The following is a 21,873-nucleotide window of genomic DNA, read 5'->3' as shown; positions in this document are numbered from 1 at the left end:
TTCACCAGCAGCACCGAATGAAGACAAAGTGGAGTCTTTCACCTAGTTCAGACTTTCTTTATGTGCACAATCATGAAAAAAACCAAGTACCAAAACAAAGTATGAAAGAATAAATAATGCTTGAATATGCAGAGACAGTAAAAAAACCCTCAAACTTTTACAGAATAATGAAGTTTTGGAGGCACATTAGGCTACACCACCCATTGTTTTATGAGGGTGAAAGGATGTTCACTGTCCTTCAATTAAGAATTGCTCTACATAGGTTTTGAACTCAGCTAATTTATACAGAGCTTTGACGGGTCTGTCACATAACACTTAAGCTGAGATACGGTTTTTGAGAATATTAACTTACACTCAAATGAAAAGAAAGGTTGCCCAAATTATGCACATCTCAAATTTAAAATCATGTGACAATAAATATCTTCCACATCAAGATGCAGAAGTTACATACTGCAATAGAAAATATGTACCTTACTTCTGATGGATGACAGGAGTTAGCGTAGATTTCGAGAACTGGACATGCTTGAATAGAATTTTCTGCTAAACGTGAATGCTGAAGCTTCTTTTCAGCTCTGAGAGAAGACGGCAGAGTGATCTTCCTAATTGGATGTCCATGTCTGCTGTAAATGGAAAAAAATGGTATCAGTTCAAGTATAACATGGTAATTTACAGGAAAAAAAGCTATCAGAAAATTCCCTCAAAATTAAATGAGCAAAATATGGCCATAACTTCTGTCCTCAGTGAATACTGACTAAGTGCACCTTGTCTGACAGGTAATGAGTATGTGTTGGTCATGCATGAGAAGATCTAGGATGTGATGGAAAGAGAGGGAATGAAAAACAGGAAACCCTCATACATACAATAGCCAGGGAATTATACACACTTATTCCATCTTTCTCAAAATCCTTAATAGAAAAAATATTCAATACTCAAAGCCAGCAAAAATTATTTAAGTTTACTGTCTGAGGGCAAGGCATATTTCTGTGTAAAAATGGAATTTATTTGTTTCTCCTCCCCTTCATTTCTCTCATGCAAGAGTGCATCAGTTACAGCAGTACCAGTATGGCAATTTGTAAGACTATTTGAATCCCTCAGTCCAACTAACAAAACACAGAATTATTTCTCAGTCATAGCCTAGCAGAAACTGTCCCCCTTATGTTTACAATTATCTCCACCTCAGTTGTTGCCATCTACAACCATTGTGTGCTGCAGGTATTAACTAATTCTGCACCCTCCCCCCCCCCCCCCAACAGAGTAATACTCACTCCTGGCCTCTTACCAGCTACATTTTTGTGTACTTCATTTCTCAGGGCTTTTACTTAGAAATCCTGTTCCACCAGTACTCAAACTTTGGCTAAAGCTCAAAACTTTACGCCTCTCAGCTGCATTTTGCAAAACTCTCAATGTTTAAACCAATCCAGATTATATTATCATTGTAAATGTCACCCAGTTACCTAAATTGCTGTTTTTATTGTAACATCCACTCTAGAGCTTCAGGTTTTCATATGCAGTAGCCTGAAATCCATGAACACTACACCTTTTGCCTGATCATTTGGTGAATATGAATTTACTGTTCCACAAGTCTGAATATCATCCATTTTCTGATACTGATCTGTGGCGTTTCTCATTCCTTTCCTCTATGGAAAACTGATTAGCCAAGCTGCTGCATGTCCTGACACCTGTGTACTTTTAATTCTTCAAAACACCAGATGCAGCCTACTTTCCCCACTCTCTGACTCCCCAAATCTCACCTCATTCCTCCAGCCCTCTTTGAAACCAAAACATGAGACGATGCCTTAGAGACCGCACTTTAGACCAGGGCTCATAACGACTTGCGATCACCTCGGGCTTCACCAGCCTGCACCGGGGCCCCAGGCTGTCTCGACCTCCACTTACTCCCACCTATTCCCTTCCACAGTACTTCCTCCTTTCCCAAATCCCTCTGACCTTTCCCTGGGATGTCTCTTCCTCCCTGTAGTTTTTCAAACTATCTCATGTTTCAGAGCTTCGCCACCATCAAAGCTTGAAGGCCCTTCTCTCGGAGGGGGGGCACTGCCACTTTCTGCCTCCCCTTGCGAGAGGCCCGACAGAAGCGGGATCTCAGAACATGCCGGCCTCCCTCCCCCTTGCCCCCGCTCGTCGGAGAAAGGCGAAAACGCCATAAAATTTGGAGGCCCGGTGAAAGCAGAGCAATTTCGGATGGGCACCGGGCACCTTGCGCTATTTTTAAAAACCGGGTCCGAGAAGCCGCCCGTCCTCCTTCGCCCTCCGGCGGTGCCGCCGCTCCTCCCCCCGCGGCCGGCCCCAGCCCCCCGCCCGCAACGCGGGGCTCTGTTTCGCCCCGCCTGTCCCTCCCGTGCGAGAACCCGCTCCTGTTTTCCTTCCTCAGCAGCTCGCGGGAGACAAGCGGCCACCTGCCACGGGCGGCGGGGACACGGGTGCCCGGTGCCGGGAAGGGGGCTCCAGCCTGGAGGGGGAGGGGAGAGCCCATGGCCGCGCGCCACCGCGAGGACAAGGATCCGCGCGTCCCCAGGCGACTGGTGACGAGCGCCGTGAACGCCGGCCTCCCATTGGCTCTCGGGCTGGCGAAGCGCGACCAATCACGGCTCGAAGCGGAGCGGCTCACCTCCCCCCCCCCCCCCCCCGGGCCGGCCCCGTGGCGCGGAGGGGGTTCGGCCGCCTGCGGAGGCAGGGCCACGTGACCTTCTGTTTACATCCTCTCAGCTGTTGGGGCCCCTCCTCCCGCGCCGTCCCTCTCACCAACACAAACGGCGGCGGCGGAGACCCGCGGACCCCTCCGTCGTGCGGGCCGGGGGAGGGCGACTCCGGGGGCACGCCGATCTCTGCTTGCGCCGGCTCCTGCCCCCTCGGCGATCGCCCGCGCTGCGCTCCGCGCGGGCGACCGGAGCGCTCTCCCGCCTACGTTTCTCCCCAGGCGGGTCTCGCTACTGCCGCGCCGCGCAGGGTCCGGGGCCCGCTGCAGAACGGGTGAGTGTCCCGCGGGGGGGAGGAGGGGGGCGGGCAGAACTGCGCTCCCCGGCTGCGCTGTGCGGCGTGGTGGCCGCCGTGGGACAGCCGGGACAGTGAGTTGTGGCGGGGGGAGCGCGGCCCGCCGGCCCCCTGCCCTCCCTTCGCCTCCCCGGGCGCTCCGGTCCCATTGTCCGTTGGCCCCGCACGCAGGCGCGCGCCCTTCTGAGGCGCCGCGGGGGGGGGGGGGAGGGGAAAGGTTGTTTTCGCGCAGCCGGGACAGGGCGAGGGCTTGCTGCCGCTCCCGTCTGCGGCGTGGGGAGAGGCGGGACGGGGAGCCTGCGCGTACGCCTTAGCCAGCCCATTCCTCGTCCTTCTTTGCTCGACCCCCCGCGTCCTTCCCCCGCCTGCATAATAAATAAACTCTGGCCTAGAAGAGGTTGGGAGGGGAGGTGGTTGGTGTAGCTGCCGTGGGCCTGGGGCAGGTGTGAGGGGACGGGGACATGAGAGAAGGTTCCAGCCTTGAGACGCGGGCGAGGGGGGCTGGAGGCAAGGCGAGGGCAGCGCTCGTCCCCCGCAGCGGCTCTGCGGCCTGCCTCCTGCCCGTGACGGCTGGGGTTTTTTGCCTTTGAGGAAATGCAGTGAGAGCGGGAACTTCCACCCCCACCCCCCCCCGCCGAGTCCTTGTAACCTCAGCGGCTTGTGGGGCTGCGTCTTCCAGACCGATGCATTTGGGAGGAGGAAAAAGGGAGCGTGAGACAACATTATGTTTTCTTTCAAGAAAAACCTATGGGCTAAGGAAGGGTATTGCTTCTTTCGGGAGAGGAGGTGGTGTGGCAGCAGCGAGGGGAAAACACCTTGTTTACATAAATAAAGTGTGTAAAATGCACGATAACTTCGCTTTTCGCCCCGTAAGCCACGGTAGGTAGGCGGCGGTAGGAGTCGGTGAGCGTTACTGGCGGCAGCCGCGAGGGAGGGAGAAGGCTGCCTCTGCCCCTTGCTTTGCCATAAACGCACATTTTCTCTCTGTTTACATTGTGGTCTCTGTTTTGGCTGGGAGCAGCGTAAGGGGAGGAGCAGGAACTCGCTCCGGGGCAGCCACCTCCTCCCTTCTCTGTTTTCTTTGTTGTTATCTCTTCGGGGGAGGCGTCCTGGGGTCAGGTCTGCCTGTAGCTGAGCCGCGGTCTGCGGTTAATGTGATTCCTCTTCGGCCCGAAACCTCGGTCCGCCTTCTTTTGTGTGTGTGCAGGTCTTGTCTTTCCTCCGTCGTCGCCCTCCTCCCCCCTGCCTCGGCAGTTGTCAGCGGCTCGCAGTGAAGTTGGAGGAAGGGGAAGGGAGGGCGGAGGGGGAAGGAATCTTGGCATTTATTTGATACGCAGTCAGCAGCCTGGGCCTGCTTTGTACAGCTCTGTCGTCTTTGACAGCAAAAGGGAAAAAAGAAAAACTTCCTATGGTGGAAGGAGGGGGGGTGTTCGTTCTTCTTGGTGGAAGACGAAGGAAAATATCTTCAGGGTCTGTGAGAGAAGAGATGGAAGTGCTGAACTGCTGCAATGTGTTGAGAATGTGTCCTTGCAGTACTTACCAGTGCCCACGTAGCTACTGTTCTCCTAGTGGGTATTTTTTACTCCTGTCAAGTAAAAGTCAAGTACAGCTGAACTGCAGACTTTAGCAAGGGAGTAAGGTTTTTCCTGATAATGAGCAGTAAACTTTGAGACACACACAAAAAAAGAGACAGAGGTAAGGATAGTCAGCACTTCAGTGAATTAATGAAGATACCCAATCCCTCTTGATCATATGCCCTCTGTATTACAGAGAATGCTCTTAGATGCAAGATGCAAAAAATGTAATGCTTAAAGTTAGCAAATGACGAGAGTGTATTGTGAGAATGCCTTCGTAACCATTATTCTTGCAAATGAATCATAATATATGTGATACATTTTTTTCTTCCACAGGACCCTTACCTTACTCTGGGCACTGGGCAGACCATCTCTGGAAGGAATCAGGCTTGGATAAATGGAGCTGTCTTCTGCAGAACTCCTGCCTGATTTGTTGGGAAAGTTTGAAAAATATTTTGGATATGTAGATGGACAAGTGTGTGAAAGATCTATTGGTATTTTAACTGACTTTGAGTGAATAAATATAACATAATGATAGGAATGTAAGAAGTACGTGAGTGAGGTCAGAGAGCCACAATGAGGGCTTTGGAGATGGACAGATGTTCTTTACAACAGTCAGTGTCTCTCAGAAATGCAAGGAAAAACAATTGGATGTTGTTGGGAGGTCTGCAGTGAGGAGAATGTCATGAAATCACAGAAACAGAAAAAAGGATGTAATACTGGACAGCCAAATGTTATCACTGGGTCTGTGCAGGATTAGGTTCCTTCCGTGCATAATCTCCCATCTTCACTCCAGAATTCTTGTAAAAATCTTTCTGCCTCTCCTAATTGGCTTTCTCTCTGGGTTTTCTTCATCCAATCTCAGACTTCATGTCGTGACTTGCTTTAGATGTTTGACCAGCCAGTTTCAATTTTGCAGTGCTCTATTTATAAATTTATGAAGTCTTGCCATTTTTATAGTCCTAGTCTTGGCAGTTTGGTGGTTTTTATTGCTCAGTCTTCTGTTTGCCTGTCAGTGACTGCCCCAAGCTGCAGCAGCTCCTTTTGAAGAGGCGTCTGCCTAATAGGAGACTAAGAATAGAACCTGACTGCCAGACATGTATTGTAGTTTTCCGTGTCTGTGCTGGACCATAGCAGAGCAGTCACTTGGCTATGTTTCTGTAAACTTGAAATGCGCTTGCTTTGAGATTGTAAGTGTGTATTCTGAAGCTAAAGGTAGGCTTAGGCATGATACCAGTGCAGGTGGAAGTCTCTAAAGACCATGTTGCCTGTGACTTTTTTTAGGCAACCTTGAAGGAGGAAACAGTAACACAAAGATCAAATTTTAAGTTCCTGCTGCACGACATGGTTAGTAATGCAGGGTTTTTTTTCCCAAAGATGCTCCTGAAACTCAATATAGGCAAGATACTTTTTCCATGCAGTGTTCCAGAAAGGTTTATGCCAGGAGTTTTACGAGTTCCCCGAAACAAATAAATTAAAAGCAATTCTGAAATAGTTAGGCAGTATGGGAAGGCTCATCCCAGTCTTCAGTGCCTGGTGAGAAACACCTGAGAATACAGTCATTGTTTATGGATGAGAAGTGTCTTTACACGTACCTGTTCTTTTCATTTCCTGCTTTGTTCCCATTTTCAGCAAGAATGTCGCAGAGATCTGCTATTTTACCCTGCTGAACTGAAAGGGATGCTCTGTAGCAAATCATTAATTAGCTCTCTGTGTAAGGAAAGTGCCTTGAAGTCTACAGCACTTGGCACTCTTGAATGCAAACATCATTGAATATTATCTCATTTATTTTACCTACTTAGAATGTAAATTCCTCGAAGCAAAAGTGGGAATAATATATGTGTCATCTTGTTTTGCAAATGAATAATCAGGTATGTGACTGGCCTAAGGCATTCCAGGAATCTCCCAGTAGGGTCAGAAGTTGATGTGTATGCTTCATCTTCTCCAGCCAATGAGTGTGGAGATGGAGTGGATGGAGAATTCTTTAATGTATCTGCTTTGCGGAAGTATGATCACACTGTTCCACTTCTTTCTTTTATGGAGTTCCAGGGAGTAAAGTGAAATAGTTGATATTAAATATTATGGGTATAATTACATTAAAACATCAGGAAATAATTGCTGTGCTCCAATTCCTTTGGGACTTATTTGTGTGCACTGGATGTTAATGAGAGCCTTCAGGCCTGCTTAACGCAAGCTCTTAAAGCAGTTGCTGCTGCTATGTTTAAGAAAATTGGGCTGGGCTTCTGGGCCTTGAAGAAAGGATAGAATTTGTAGCAGCTTAGGATGCTGAATATAATTTTTTTGCAGGACTGAAAGATTAGCTGGCTGACATTCAGAACAGTAGCATTAGTTCTCTGTCCTTTTTGTCTTGGTACATCATGGCAACTTCATGTTTCAGAGTTAGTGTTGCTACTGCAAAGTTGGCAGTGATGTTAAATAAACCCAAGGACCTTGAAATCCTGATGAATGTATGCGTGTGGATTCTTGTTAAATGTACTTCTGATCAGAAGCTTATTGGAAACCTTGAAAGTAAAAGGTAAACTAGAAGTAAACTGAAAGTAAAGATATCTTTGAAAATGGCACTTAGTCCTAGGAAACTTATTTCTGAAAGCAGGAAGTATTGGAAGTTGTATCGAGAGAGCAACTGTGGTGTCCATCACTTGTATGTTGCGACTGCGATGGGTCTGTGACTTACTTCTCAACAAATTTTATCAGTCCTTTAAATTGAAGTACAAAAATATAAGTTGTACTTCATTGTGAGGAGAAAACACTGGTTTACAAGTCATCATAGAGCAGTTTAACAAACAAACAAAAAAAAGACAAAACCCCAAACTCCACAGCCCTAAAATAGTTTAGAGGTGACATCAGGAGTCACCATGGTAACTCTCAGGCTACAGATTCTGGTGTGTTCTCATGTGGGAGAGTTCTAGAGTGGGGAGGTGACCGTGGAGCAGGAGTAAACCTCTCCTCTGGTTAGAGGGCTGTCTTTTGGCAGAAAAAAGCTTGGAGCCTACTGCTTAGAAGATGCATTTAATGAAGGCTAATTTTGGAGTTCTGACTTTGTTTTGTATAGTGTTTAGCAAAGAAATGATGTAAAGATCTAGTTTGTTACAAGTGCAGAACATGGAGTTCTATGAGTTGCGTGCAGTTGGAGTTTTAAAATACTGCAGCTGTTGTTAAGGTGACGTAAAATATTGAGGCTTAGAATTTCTCTCAAGTATTGCATTTCACTCAGATTTTCTCAAAGTAGTATTTGCTCAGCATACAGTTGCAAAACAAATGCTGAATTTGGACTTGCAGTGTTTATAGGATGTAAAAGAAGACAAATGAAATTAATGTTTTAAAAACTTGTTTGAGGAAACAATCCAGAACTTGCCAAAAAACCCTTAAAAATTAGGTTTAAAAACTAATTAAAAAAACTAATGGCTTAGAGCAAGTGGTTTGATAGCGATGTGGGGTGTTAGGAATCTTGTGTGAAGGATGCTTAGATGAAGGTGCTATAGGGCATCTGAGTTGTCAGCTTGAAGCTGCTAGATATGAGATACGATTTACTGAAGTCCTATGTTCTTCTAAAGTTAAAAAAAAAAAAGATTCTAGGCAGGATAAATCTAAGTAGAGGTAGCTGAGCAATTATGGAAGGGACAGCCTTTGTCTTTGTTGCTAACATGCATGCTTTACTGGAGATTGTGTTTATGTGTTTATGTGTTTATATACACACATGCACAAAGAATATTTGCATAACCAACCAGTTGTGCAGCAGCATAGTGACTGTGAACAGGATGTCTGTCCTGAGAGTTTTTAGAACGTGGTGATGACAGACTGCAGATTCAGTTCTGATTACAAGTCAGAATGTCTCCAGGTTCGTTCTTTTGGTCTCTTTTCTTATGAGTCTTTTGGCTGATGATGCCTTAGCTTTTATCTGGTTGCTTTTCCGGTCCCAACTGTTGCGTTCCTTTCAAAGGACACATCCCTCAGCTTTATGCGGTTTGTGTTCTGTCTAGGAGTCTTAAATTGCACAACAGCAGCTCTTCTTGCTTGTTTGCAGGGAAGCAAGGACAGGATGTGGGCAGAATTTTTTTCTGTTGTGTTACTTAACACTAATTGTTGCCACATCATAGGTCAAGTAGCTTATAGTTAGCATAAGCACCTAAAATAGCACTGGAGGTCTGTGTTTAAGCACCTGAATCACATAGCAAGTGTCAAAGGCTTGCTGTTATTATTACAAAAACTTTTCTTTAAATGATTTCAAAATAGATAATGCTTATTAAAGCTGTCAGTAATGATTGTCTTTCTTTTTTTTAACAATTGGCTTGTTAAAGTCCTAAACGATAGGTGCATATTTCTAATGGCAAATTAAGCAATCTTGAAAACTATTTTCAGGATGAATAGCAACACTTTTGTGATACTGGATAATGTTCCACCAGGAGGCATCTGGCTGTCATTGGGAAGATTTTTTTCTTTTTTTTTTTTTTTCCCCCAGCTGATGTCTACAAATGTTTTTATAGATTTAGCAGTATGAGTTAGCATCAAATCAGAGTTGTTATACACTAGTAGTTGTAGTGAAAGGCAGTATGCAGTAATATATTAAACACAAAATACATGCAGTCTTGAATGCAACTGTTCAAAGTACATGTATTGGTACTATCCCTCAAGCAAAACAAAGAGCATTTGCTATCAGTTCCTGTGGTCTTCAGGAGTGAAAGGGAACTAAATTTCAAAGAGAACATCTCAGATGACATGTCTTACTTAACTCTTTGTTCATATTTTAAAAAAACCCACAAAGTTGCTTCTCCAAAAAGAGATACGTACATCAATGTATGGCTTCCATAAGTGCAGTGATAAAGTCATTGGAATTGTTTATGGTAGTAGTCAGCTGGTGAATCACATCCAGCAGTTGATATGCCTGTGGTGTCCTTGTCCTAAATGAAAGGCTTGATTCCTATAAATGGTTGTTTTAGCATTGAAAGAGGAATTAGGACCATGTGGTTGGGAGAAAATGAGAAGTGGTTACTATTCTGAGAATTTGTGTTATTTCTGTAGCAAATGTTTTCAGTGGATATTCAGGAATTACCATGTGGTTTTCTTGACGAATACTTGATTTGTCAAATATTGCCAAGTAATACTCCTCAACCCAGTCAGGACCACTGTGCTATTGCGGTCTATATATTGAAGTTAAAAAAAGATAAGAGAGTTGGAGCCACTATCCTGGTAACCAGATTTTCAACACAATTGGTTTTGCTTGATAGGTGTGGCTAAAATGTATGCAAGTTAGCATTGCTGAGAGAATGAATTCTGAAGTTCACTAAAGGAGATGCTTAATTTCAGCAAACAAAGCAAAAGGTTAATGTTCCTGGAGATTTCAAGTAATTGGGAATGCTGTGAGTATTTCTACTAGGACATCAGTTTGCCATCAAAGGATTTGATTTCCATCTGAAAAATCTTTGCCTGAGACCCATGAAGTCCTTGTTTACTCTTGTTCCTGTGGGATTCTGGCACGTGGGGTTTTGCTGGCTCTTCTGCTGGGGTGTATGTATGACCCTGCTGTTTATTTGCAAAACTCTCCCCTTTACTCTTTAGAGAATGAACTATGGGTTTGTTTCCATTTAGTGTAGTCACCTGCTGTCCAATTTCTTAAGCTTTGCTGTGTTCTTCCTTCAAGAAACTCTAAATTTGGCATTATTGCAGTCAGGAGGTCAGTGAAACTGGAAGGACACATAAAAGTTGAGTTGGTGAGTTTCTTTGTAACTTCTGGTGAGCTGACAGATGCAACATTATAAATCCTATAGGCCTTAGTCTCTGCTTATTTACTTCAGTTGATTATGCATTCATTATGACTAGGACTCATTACTGCCGAGTTTCCCGAGATTCTGTGATGTTTTCTGGAGCAACTCAGTTGTCAGAAGAAATCAGTGTAGGATTTGACTTCTCCATTCTGGGATGCTGTGGATAAACTGGAGTTGTTCCTGATATAACTAAGGCAGGTTATGTGACTGTAGCAGCCTCTTGTGTTGTATCTGTAAACTACACTTCTCCCAGGTGAAAACCACGTGCTTTGTATGACTGAAAAAACCCTGATGGGGTAGGATTATGGGGATGAAGATACACTTACTCTGTGCAAGTGCACAGCTGCTACATCAAGCGATGATAAAAGGTTCTCAACTTCCATTTCTTGGTGAAATATTTGTATGAATATCTTGAAACAGTCACTGAAGCTTTCCCAAATGCTCCAAATCCCCTCCAGACCACATCTGCTGTTGTTTGTATTGTAAGTAGATCATAACTTTGGAGGCATATTGGTAATAGTACTTGATTCACACCTGAAGACAAAGAAAAACAATAGCGCAGAAACCCTTTCAAGGTAAAAATGTGCTTATGTATTTTGGTTTTGGCTTTTAAAGAAGGCTTATAAGCGGTTTTGTTCAAGTATTTCTAGTTCTTAGTTCAGGCATGCATGGCCCCAGGCCCAGCCAGTAGTGAGGCTAAGCACGTATTCTCAGTAGCACACAACACATGCATTCAGCATGTACCTATATAAATACATAGTTGGCCACCACATCAATGCAGAAAACACAGCACTAATGCAAGCACAAACAGCACCAGTGGCCTTTTGCTGTTGTTCTTTCTGGATGGTCAAGCTGAATGACTGCTAGTGGCAAATGCATGCATGTATGGATCCTTCCAGTTACTGGGTTTAGACACCTGTTCTACCCTGAAACTGGCCCTTGGGTCCATTTATCCCCCATTGCCTCTTGCGCGCACACACACACACACACACACACACACTCATGCTCAGCCACCCCTCCAAACACCGCAGGTTCTCCAGCAGCTTACTTGGGCCCCCCGCTTTTCCTCCAGCAGCCAACTCTTTCAGTTGCCTCACTTGGACAGTCTGCCCTATCCCTGGTTCCCAGGCCACTCTGTCAGTTTGCTGGTTATTCCAGCTTGGTACTCCCTGGGATCAGACCCTGACCTACAAAAGCTCACCCCGTGCTTTGCTGGCGCCACAGATCCGTGGGCCCCTGCAACCTGTGGTCTGACTCTGCTTGTCACAAGGACAGACAGCAGTGATTTGGGGGAGAGCACAGCTAAATATGCATACTGACCTGCAACCTGCTCATAATGTGACCTGTCCCTCTTTGTCACCATAGCCTTCTGTTTTACCATGCTTGTTCCTCCCCAAGCCACTTTGATCCTTCCCTTTCCCCACCTTTGGTTTCCCCCCCCTAAACTTGCAGTAACAGGACTTGTGCAATCCCCAAGTGCCTTTCCCCTGCATCCCATGATAAATCTCGTAGCCCTGTAAGCAGTCACACCTCTCAATCTGAAAAGTGTCCTGGAGAGGTCCGGTGGTGGTGAGGCCATAGGGAGAGCTGATGGTTCTCCTGTGATAGCCCTGGGAGTAGCTGCGTCAAGGTGTTTAGGTAGGTTCCCCCACCTACAAGTGTGCTCTCTGGTCCTTTATCTGTGTGCAGAATAGTTTTTTTGATCACATAACCTAGCAGCATTAACTTTGATATGTGCTGGCAAATAATCTGTTTAATCAGTTGCAAGCACAGTTGAAAATTGATGGTAGACGTTACTGGCTGGCCACAGAGATGTGAATTAAAGTGATACTGTTGCAAAAGCAATACTTTGTTACCTCAAAGTGTAGGGTATTTTAATAGCAACAGGAACATGGAGAATGCTAGAATGATTGCATGAAACTTTGTGGAACAGGCTTTGGTAACAGTACTAATGCTGTAACTTTCTAAATTGTAAAATAAGGAGTGTTTGGTTTTTTTTTCTGGATGACTTGCATTTGTGTGGAGACTTCTTTGGTAGATTTTAAAAATATATTTAGTTCATAGTTGATTTGTATGTTTTGAAAGTTTTGATAAATCATCACTTTCCTTTGGTAAGAACCTTGAAGGGATAGTTAATCTCTGTTATATATAAAGTAGGCATTGGATATCCTAAGAAATCCAATTTATGGACAAGGTCACGTCATTTTAGAGTATGTTGTTTATGGATTTATGGTATGTCTGGAGAATGAGGCAGATTATGACATGAGCCTTAAAGTGTGAGGCGCTCGGAGATATGCAGGATTTGGGGATTAAAAAGAAAGTTATGTGCAAGTCGATATCCATCACTTTCTTTGACAAGATAAATTAAAAGTAACTGTTAGTGTGCGTGTGTTTTAGTAAACAAGTTACACTTGAAAAAAATGGTGAATCCAGTGTGATGCTTCTGGAAAATTGCATCGGTGAAAGAAGTTTGTATTATGGTTCTGAGGAAGAGATTACAGGCCTAAGTAATAAAGTAACTTCTCAAAACATACAGTTGTATTGAACTGGACTATTTTAAGAATCTAGTAAACAGGATCAGGACTTGACTTTTTTATTTATTTAGCGTTTCATAAGAAGGGGACACATAATAAAGAAAAGTTGAGATTCTCAGGCTGTGAAAGTAAACATTTTGATAATACAGTGTTAAAAGTTGTTTATGCTGTGGTTATTGCATGCTATTTTGATGCTTTTAGATACATTTCTGAAGATCAGAAAACCCAAAGGCTTTAGTGTACTTGGAGCTTGATAAAGTTGATTGATATTTTTGTTTTTTATTTGGGCCTGCGTTTTTTTGTAGAGACTGCAGTAAATGCATAGCTCTAAGATGAGGTTTCAAGTGTCAGGAATGTAACCATCTTCTATTTTTACACTTGACCTCGTTTCTGTTTTCTTTTGCTAAAGGCAACAGGCGTATGTTGTTCTGTTGCTGCTGGAAGTGAGTTATTTAAATAACTTAATGTTTATGTGCAATAAGCTTTTGAACTTTAGCACTGGCTGAAATAGTGACTATTTTGTTAAGGGCCACATTTAGCCTACTCAAAATTATATGAACTGTGACTTGATCTGCTTAAGACTGTAGCTGCAGAAACTACATTTGTGGTAAAAGGTTAGGAAAATATTTTTCAGTTCTTATACTAAACCTGGTTTGTATTTCATTATAACAGAGGATTTTCCCCCCCGCTATTACTGGTTTCTTTCTGAAGGTGATACTGAAAGTAAATGAGCATCATATTTTACTGCGGTTTGTTACCTCTCTTGTCACCCCAAACTAAATTATTAAGCATTTCCTTTCGTGGAGAGAAGCAGAATTTGTTTTAAAAATGTTGAGTATTTGGCTTGTCCTTTATGTCAATGTGTCGTAGTTGGCTTATGATCAGGGCAATGTTAAAATTTGCAGAAATGTTTGTGTCACTTGTATGCCTTACCCCTTTTCAGACTAAAAAGGATTAGATATTCCAAAAGTGGGGGTTTTTTACACATTTCTCTACAGCTCTTCTAATTCTTAACATTTGACTGTTATGGCTTATATAAACCTGCTTGAAATGAGTATTCTCTGTTAAATACCCTTGTACAAAGCTGTTTATTGTGACAATGAGTTTTGCAGCATGGTCACTCTGTAGCTTACTCATTCCTGTGAAATATGTGCACAGACAGCAGTTTCTCTTCGGAAAAAACAGGTGCATGATACAGACTCAGTGAATATCAGCCATCTGTATGTATTGAGCATCACTGATTCATATCTATCTTATGAAGTCCTGATATTTTAGTCTTGCCAGTGAGCAAGCCGCTATTGCCTGGCACCTCCTGTTTTTGTGAGTCTGTTGGGTCTTCCAGAGAAGCTTCTCTTCATTTCCCTTTCTCCCAGCCAGTTTGTGATAAAGCAGTATTCTTTGACTAATTTGTACTGGACAGACTTAAAATAGTTGTAGCATGGGAATGGGCAGAGCTGTAGGCACACCTCTCAGGAGCTGAGACCTTTAAAAAGTGTACTGTAAGGGGACTGCTGGGTTCTTACATGGACACTGCTGTCAGAGAAAGGATAGAGGATTTTCTGTGTTGGACATTGGGTTAAGCTAACACCCTTTGCTTATGAGATCTTTTAGTGGAAATTTGACAGGTCACTAAGCCATCTTAGGCTCCTCAGAGATGAGACCATTTTATGCAGTCTTACAAACAAGCATGACCAAACTTCTTGGACTGGTGTGGGTAGAGAAGCAATATTAACTGTTTTAAAGTCTACAGTTGATGGGATACTATAGGGTAGACAGAATCGGGACAAAGCTAGTGTTCATTCACTCATAAATGCATACATAAACCTCTTGAGATGTAATCACCAGTTTGCATATAGCTGACCTCTAATGGTAAGCAACAGACTGGCAACTATTGTTTTGTTGACATCTTATCACCGCATACTGTGGGGGAAAAAAAAGCACACCATGGTCCTCTGATCAAGTAGTATTACCAGGAACTGTCTAGCTCCACCACTCAAGCTGCGTCATATGCTGCTGCCATAGACACCAGTTCTTGTCATTGTCAATCAGGTATTCACGTTTTTGTTACCAGCTAATGCTGCTTTCTGAAATTACTGAAGTAATTTAGATTTTTTTTTTTCTTAAATCTTGCTGACAGTATCACTGGACTGACACATAACAAATTTTAGTTCTTTGGTTTTTCTGATAATACTAGCTAACAGCATCTTGCTGCTTTGGAAAATGATTTTCAGAACACTTAAGAGGCTATTTTCTTATCAACACTTCTGTTCATCTGCTTCAGAATATGAGGAGGAGCTGGTTCTGGGGACTGAGCAGCAACTGATTATTAATACTATCCATCAATAATGGACAAACTCTTCATGCCTGACAGACTAATGTCTTCTGTACAGGTAATAATGTCAGGTGCTTAAAATCTCATGAGACTTTTGCAAAGATGGGCTAATTGGAGTATTCCAGAGCTGTTTATCATCTCATCAGCCTCTCATCCATGGAAGCTTTTTCATTTTACAAATAAGAGCATCTCTTAACAAAAGTTTTATGGTAGATACTGGCTAAATGAAAACTTACTGTGAAATTAGATACTAGCAAATTCTTTTAAGAGAAGGGAGTGTTTCTGTGCTTGTTCCCAATTTAAAGCTTTTTGTAACATGAATGACTAGATTCAAAATGGTTGTAGGTATGCAAATCCCAAAGATGCTATGTGTTTGAGGTGGGAAGTGGGGGGGGGGAGATTTTGTGCAGATGACCAATAGATAGTCTTTACTAGCGATTGAGTAGCTAAACTAGGGCAGTGAGACAGGTTTCCTGCTTTCATCAGGGAGTTTTTGTAGGATATAATTAAGAAAGGTCAGTTAGTGGCCCAGAGGGCATTCTAGGATGTGAACATTGCAGCTGGGTCTCTGGTGACCATAGTGATGACTACTGGAGAATTATAAGCATAGCCCTAAATAGGTGACGAGCACAGCTGAGGGCTTGCTCTCTGAGGGTATAGGGCTACTTTAGTACTTACTGGGTATAGATCTACACCTTCAAATTTCAGAAACTATCCTGTACTCTAGGTTTCACCCCAGCATGGCAAACTACACTGCTAGCTATCTTGGGTGGAAATGGTGAACTCTTATTTCTTTGTTTTGAAGTAGTCATTCAGAACGTTTGTGGTGTCACAAGTGGGAGACTGTTTGAAGAAGAAACTGCTTCTGAAGCCTGGGAGGCTCAGCTTTGCAAACATTTTTTGGTTGCCCAGATTTTAAGCAGTAAGGAGAACTGAGTCAGGATGTGGTGTTAAGCTACGCATTAAAAGTTCCATCCAGGAAATATATAGGATTCTTAGCTTTGCTTTTTAATAAAGACTTGGAAATTCATTACCTTTTATCAGCATACCTGAGAACAGGTCTGGCGTATAGAACTGGTATACAGAAAATGGTCCGTTCGGCATTCAATGCTTGCCATCGTGTGAAGAGGGTAGATAGAATTTTGGATGAGAAATCCAGTACAGAAGAAAACATAGCCTGAGAAAGGAATGTATCCCAGTCCAAAGAAGGAAAAAAAAAGTGTTTTTCTTTTTTCCTGGGTGGACAATCAACAAAATTCTATGTTGTTTTATTTCTTCTTTTAGTGTAAGTTCCTGTGAACTGTCTCCGTTTTAAAAAAAAAAATAAATAAAAAAGGTAAGAAAAAAATCAAAAGGTTCAGTAGACATTCTGCAAGGTTGGTCCAAAAATTATGCTCTTGTGTAACTACCAGGGTTAAGGTCATTTGATCATGAAATCTGCACTGATGTGCTTGTGTTGTCGTTTAACCCCACCACACAGCTGCTTGCTCACCCTCCCCCTCGGTGGGATGGGGGAGAGAATCTGAAGGGCAAAAGTAAGAAAATTCATGGGCTGAGATAAAGACAGTTTAATGATTGAAATAAAATAATAATAATGATAATAAAAAATTGTAATGAAAACAACAAAGAGAGAAACAAAACCCAGGAAAAACAAGTGATGCAACCACTCACCACCTGCTGACTGATGCCCAGCCTGTCCCTGAGCAGTGATCGCTGCCCCCTGACTAACTCCCCCCAGTGTCTATACTGAGCATGACATCATATGGTATGGAATATCCCTTTGGCCAGTTTGGACCAACTGTCCTGGCTGTGCCCCCTCCCAGCTTCTTGTGCACCTGGCAGAGCACGGGAAGCTGAAAAGTCCTTGACTGGTGTAAACATTACTTAGCAACAACTAAAACATCAGTGTGTTATTAACATTATTCTCATGCTAAATCCAAAACATACCAGCTACTAGGGGGAAAATTAACTCTATCCCAGCCAAAACCAGGACAGCTTGTCACTGCTCATATGTTTGTGGAGTGCCGTAAGGTTCAGTGCATCTTCTGAGAGAAATGCAGTACCACGTGTGCTGTTTGGTGTGTTCAGGTGACTGACTAGACATGGAGGAAGAACAAACACACACCTGGAATCTTGTATAAACAGCTGTTGAAGGCCTAAACAGGACGATCAGGGCTTAAGCTTACATCTGACTTGACGAATGTTTTCTGCCCAAGTAGGTCAATGCAATTCAGGTTAAGTCAGTAGTTGTAGTTGTTTACATTCATTTGGCTTAACTTTAATCCTGTGGTCTGTTCCTTGTTCCATTGCTATATTACAAAGAACCTTGAAGCATGCTTTGTGGAGTGCGTTACATTGGAGGGCTGACTGTACTTGTTTTTGTACTTTTTTTCTGTTTAACTTGAGACACTTCGTGAAATGATCTGCTGAACAGTAGGTTAGGAGTGAATGTTTTTGAGTGAGATGAGTCTAGAGTATAGACCTCAAAAATGTGCAGTGTTTCCAATAGAGTTTTCCTTAATGTACCAAGTAGTATGTTACTACATCCTGAAAACAACAGTTTTCCTTCTTTCTAAACTATTTGGAGTGACAAAACAGATGTGGCAGTTCAAGTAACACTTACTTTTCCAAAGCATTTAGACTTTTTATTGCCTTTAATAGCAGTTTAGCAGCAAGACATATGTATAAAAGTTAAAAAAAAAAATGTTAGTAAAGACTTCATTCTGAAATACCTCTGTGTCCCACAATTTATTCTGATTTTTGTAGTGACCTACTACAATTACCTCCAGCACACAGTTCATATTTTGGTTTTCTCCAGCCTTTGCCTGGTGAAGCTAATGTTACAATTTCTCTTTTCCTTTCAGATAGTAATCAGTCATTCTGCTTATTCAAAAGGTCCTGCTGAAATCTGAGACTCAGCTCTGCAGTTTGGAGTTGAATTTCCTCTTGTGCGGCACTGTTACAATACTTGGGAGGAAAGGGGAAGCTAAACTAAAAATGGAGTCCCTTTGTTGTAGGAGTCGCTGGACGGGACAAGGACAGGCAAAACATGATCTTGAGTTCATTACAGCTGCAGGAGTGGCATGAACTGAGTCTGAACAGAAATAGGTCTAACACTTGGTTGGTGGCCTGGGAAACTTTAAACCTCTGCTGATGAGAACGGTGTTGCTGACTTCTGCCATGAGTAAACTAAAACTGTTAAATGAACTGAAGTGTTTCGAGCCCTTGTGTGCATTTGTGGTTAATTCCCTCCTATTGCCAGTCACAGAATATTCCTTTTTGGGGAAACTTAACAGCTGACTCCTATGTCTAAATTAATGAGTAGCCCAGTGGTTTATTGTTGTCTCTTCCCCCTCCTCCCCTCTGGCATAAGGGGGAAGGCTCACCAAGCAATTTTGTATGCTGTCTATGAGTGTAATGTATCACAGTCTTGATTCAGTGTTTTGTGCGGTGCTCCAAGCTGATATCTTGGTGAAAATAGTTCTGAGGAGGAGACTTGAAATATGGCTGATCCCATTTATTATATTTTCTCTTCTATTTTTCCCCCTTTGAAACAAAATAAGAGTCAAGTTCGTAGGCTCAAATAACCTGTATTTTTAAGGAGTCACCTATGTAGAGTCAGGATGTGTCAGTATTACAAAATACTAAATTTGTAAGTTATTTGACATATTATGGATTTAGCAAAGGCAAAGTTTTGTCTGTAAATTAACTGGATACCTCGCTAGCATGGTATTTAATCTGTATTTAAGAGAGTGTGCAGTCTTTAGTGACCTAAGGAATTAACTTGAAGAGCAAATGTATTTGTAAAAATTCTGAAATGTGAAAAACTTGTGTCTCTCTGCGAGCTGGCAAAAAAAAATTTCACAAACCTTACATCTGGTTACTAACTTCTCAGATAAGAGTTTTGCATAGCTTATAAAATGGTGAAGAATTAAAATGCACTCCAATTGTCCGCACCTCTTAGATTCACATAGCCAAAGAACACCTGTTCAACTAATGTGACAATATTAAAAAAAAAAATCACAAATTATTTATCATAAGCAATTCCAGTAAAATTGGTTGAGTTAGGTCAGAAACAGGTCAGAGGTGTTGTGATATGGTTATGTGGATTTTTACAGAAATTGGAAAGTGTGCTGACATTTCATTTTTATTGTGAATATATGAAACTTCAAGATAAAGTGTTCCAACTTGTAAAAATAAATTCATGAATGGTGTGGAATGGGAAACAGAGTTTTTTTAATTGTAGTTGGTTTTAATCAGTGAATGAACTTTCTTATTCAAGACAATATTGAAGTTCTAACTCCTAAACTACAATTTCTCTTGGCTTAGTATTCCAAAGACTCCTAAGGCTAAAGGTAGTTGCTGCATTTTGTTCATGTTATGCACCCTTCCCCTTTCTTTTGAAATTTCTATATCTCTTGGTGTAATAGGCATCAGAATGCTGCTTGTGCTCTTTGTGAACTGTGTGTGTTTCAATTTAGGTATCGGTGAGCTTCACAGGATGCTTTCTGTGAGCTCACAGCTATGTAGAAAGTTTTATTATAGAATGCTTTGCTGTCTTTATCTTGGTCCTGGGTCAGCTGTCACAATGAAGCTTTGATTAACTTACCCTTTTTCTCCAGCTGTGCTAAAATAGCTTGTGGGATGCTTTCCTTTGTGTGTTTAAAATAGTAGAAAATGTATCTGACTTCACACATCTATTGCCTCTGTTAGAAACAAGTAATTTTACTTTCATAAGGTAAAAGCTTACAAACATAAAAGCATTAGAGGGAAGTAAAACATCACAAAATATTTCTCTGCAGCACAAGAGGTCACTTTTCATGAAAAGATGTATTTCTTTAACTTCCTAGGGTGATGTTCTGTTTTTTACCAAAAATACTTTCCACTTGGGTAGCATTTTTGCTTACCTGTAGCTGTAGAGGCCAGAGTAGAGCACCATAGTTGATTAACGAAAGCAAACCAAAAGCAAGATACCTAAAAAGCAAACAGTATCACTGTCTCTACCTAATGTCACCTTTTTTAGCTGGGGCAGCGTATCCAGAATAAGATGCAACCTTCAACCACACTTCCAACTAACCACTCTGTCCTGCTGTGTAAGTGTCCTGTTCTCACAAGGAGGCTCTCTGTTTTCTCCCCCGCTTTCCGCAATGTCATGCTGCGTACCAGATCTCTTCTGTTCTTGCCTTTGAGATTCTGCGTGATAACCATAACAAGGTGAAACGCTTGGTGGGTGTCATCAGTAGAAAATCTTGTGATACTACAGTAACTTTAGCTGTCAGATAATACCAAGAGTATAAAATTACAAAACACCTGAAGAAATTAATTCTGGTTTAGTGTAATGACTATATTGAAATTAGCAAATGTTATTTACGGGAAAGAAACTTTGTGTGAAACTAGTAAGGACTCTGATAGAAACGATAAAGCTTTAGGTTGGAAGAATAGCCTTTTTCCAAGTGATTTGCGTATTTGCCTGCTCACCAGTTCAGTGTAGATAGTTGGTGAAGTTCTCCATCTGCTGGTGCAAGGTGGTGAATGCACTCTGCAGGTAGGGCTGGAAGGGGTATTTCTGTTTCTCAAATGTAGCAGCTGCATTAGTCTTCAAGAAACTCAGTTCTTACTCTTAACTTTTTAGTTAAAATTATTTCCAAACATATCTCAAGATAATCACGAACTTTTTAGGATGAAGGGATAGCAAAAACTGTTGTTTTAGTCACTGTAGATTATTTAACTTGTTAACTATAATTTGATTCAGTAGTTCATTGAACTTCTAGGTGTGATGCAAGTGCAGACAAGTAAGGAGGGCTGGAATATTTTTACAAATTATTTTTTTCTTAAAAAAAAAACCAACAATCCTCAAGTTCCACACTTCCTGTCTAAACTGTCCGTTAGTTTTTTCGCAAATAGAAAGGGACGTTCCTGTGCAATTCAACACACACAGGCCTACTTACTCAGCTCTGGAAGTGCAGTTTTTTGACTTTCACCGAAGGTTTTCTGGCTAGTTGATAATTGCATGTGGTGACTTTTTACCTCTTTCCACTCCAGGATGTCAGTGAGAATTGGTTGTGCTTCAGACTGCAGCACACAGCTTCTGTGTGCAGCACACAGCTCAGTGGTGAACATCATTTCACCCATGATTTTACCAGGGCTCTAGCAGCCCTGAGCATTCTGTGCCCCTCCCCCCACCCCCCGCCTTTTTTTAAGTATGTTTGTAGTTAAGGAGAAGCATTGTGACTGTATGATCTGGTAATTTGAGCTTGTGTGCTTGAAATTTTAAACCTAGCTGTATGTCCTAGCATTGCTACTGTATGATTATTCATCTTTATTAGTGACTTGGTGTTTTATGTAAATTAATGCAAGATAAGGATAAGGAAACACTTCTGTCAGTCAGAATTGCAAATAGAAATGTTCTTTTGTTGGAAGACTGTTTTGTGATGGCCATCTAGAGAGGGGAGGGATAAGAATTGTACAACTTTGGGGTTGGACACTGTAGAAACTTTTTTTTTAAAGCAAGAAGAAACTAGCAGGCCAAAACAAATTTCAAAGTTTAATTGTAGTTTGCCCTTATTTAGGAGTATGTGGATCTTTATATATGCCCTTTCTGCTCAGAACTGATCTTTAGTAGTTCTAATACTCTCTTGATT

At 42.2% G+C, this 21,873-nt stretch overlaps 1 protein-coding gene across 6 annotated transcripts in view; it reads left to right on the top strand.

Annotated features, from left to right (window-relative positions):
- The first annotated feature begins 2,714 nt into the window (after positions 1-2,714).
- Positions 2,715-21,873, top strand: part of PCMTD1 (protein-L-isoaspartate (D-aspartate) O-methyltransferase domain containing 1) — a 46,270-nt gene continuing 27,111 nt past the window's right edge. For 2 of the 6 annotated variants that reach the window (XM_075494655.1, XM_075494651.1), the window contains exon 1: positions 2,848-2,988. The gene's annotated coding sequence lies outside the window, so the exon portion shown is untranslated. Of the gene's footprint in view, positions 2,989-4,919; positions 5,078-21,873 lie in introns of all 6 variants that reach the window. The other 4 variants (XM_075494652.1, XM_075494653.1, XM_075494656.1 and 1 more) reach the window with 4 other exon arrangements.

This window comes from Mycteria americana, chromosome 2 (genome assembly GCF_035582795.1).
Source record: "Mycteria americana isolate JAX WOST 10 ecotype Jacksonville Zoo and Gardens chromosome 2, USCA_MyAme_1.0, whole genome shotgun sequence".
Taxonomy (NCBI): domain Eukaryota; kingdom Metazoa; phylum Chordata; class Aves; order Ciconiiformes; family Ciconiidae; genus Mycteria; species Mycteria americana.
This window is presented reverse-complemented; position numbering and strand designations above follow the sequence as displayed.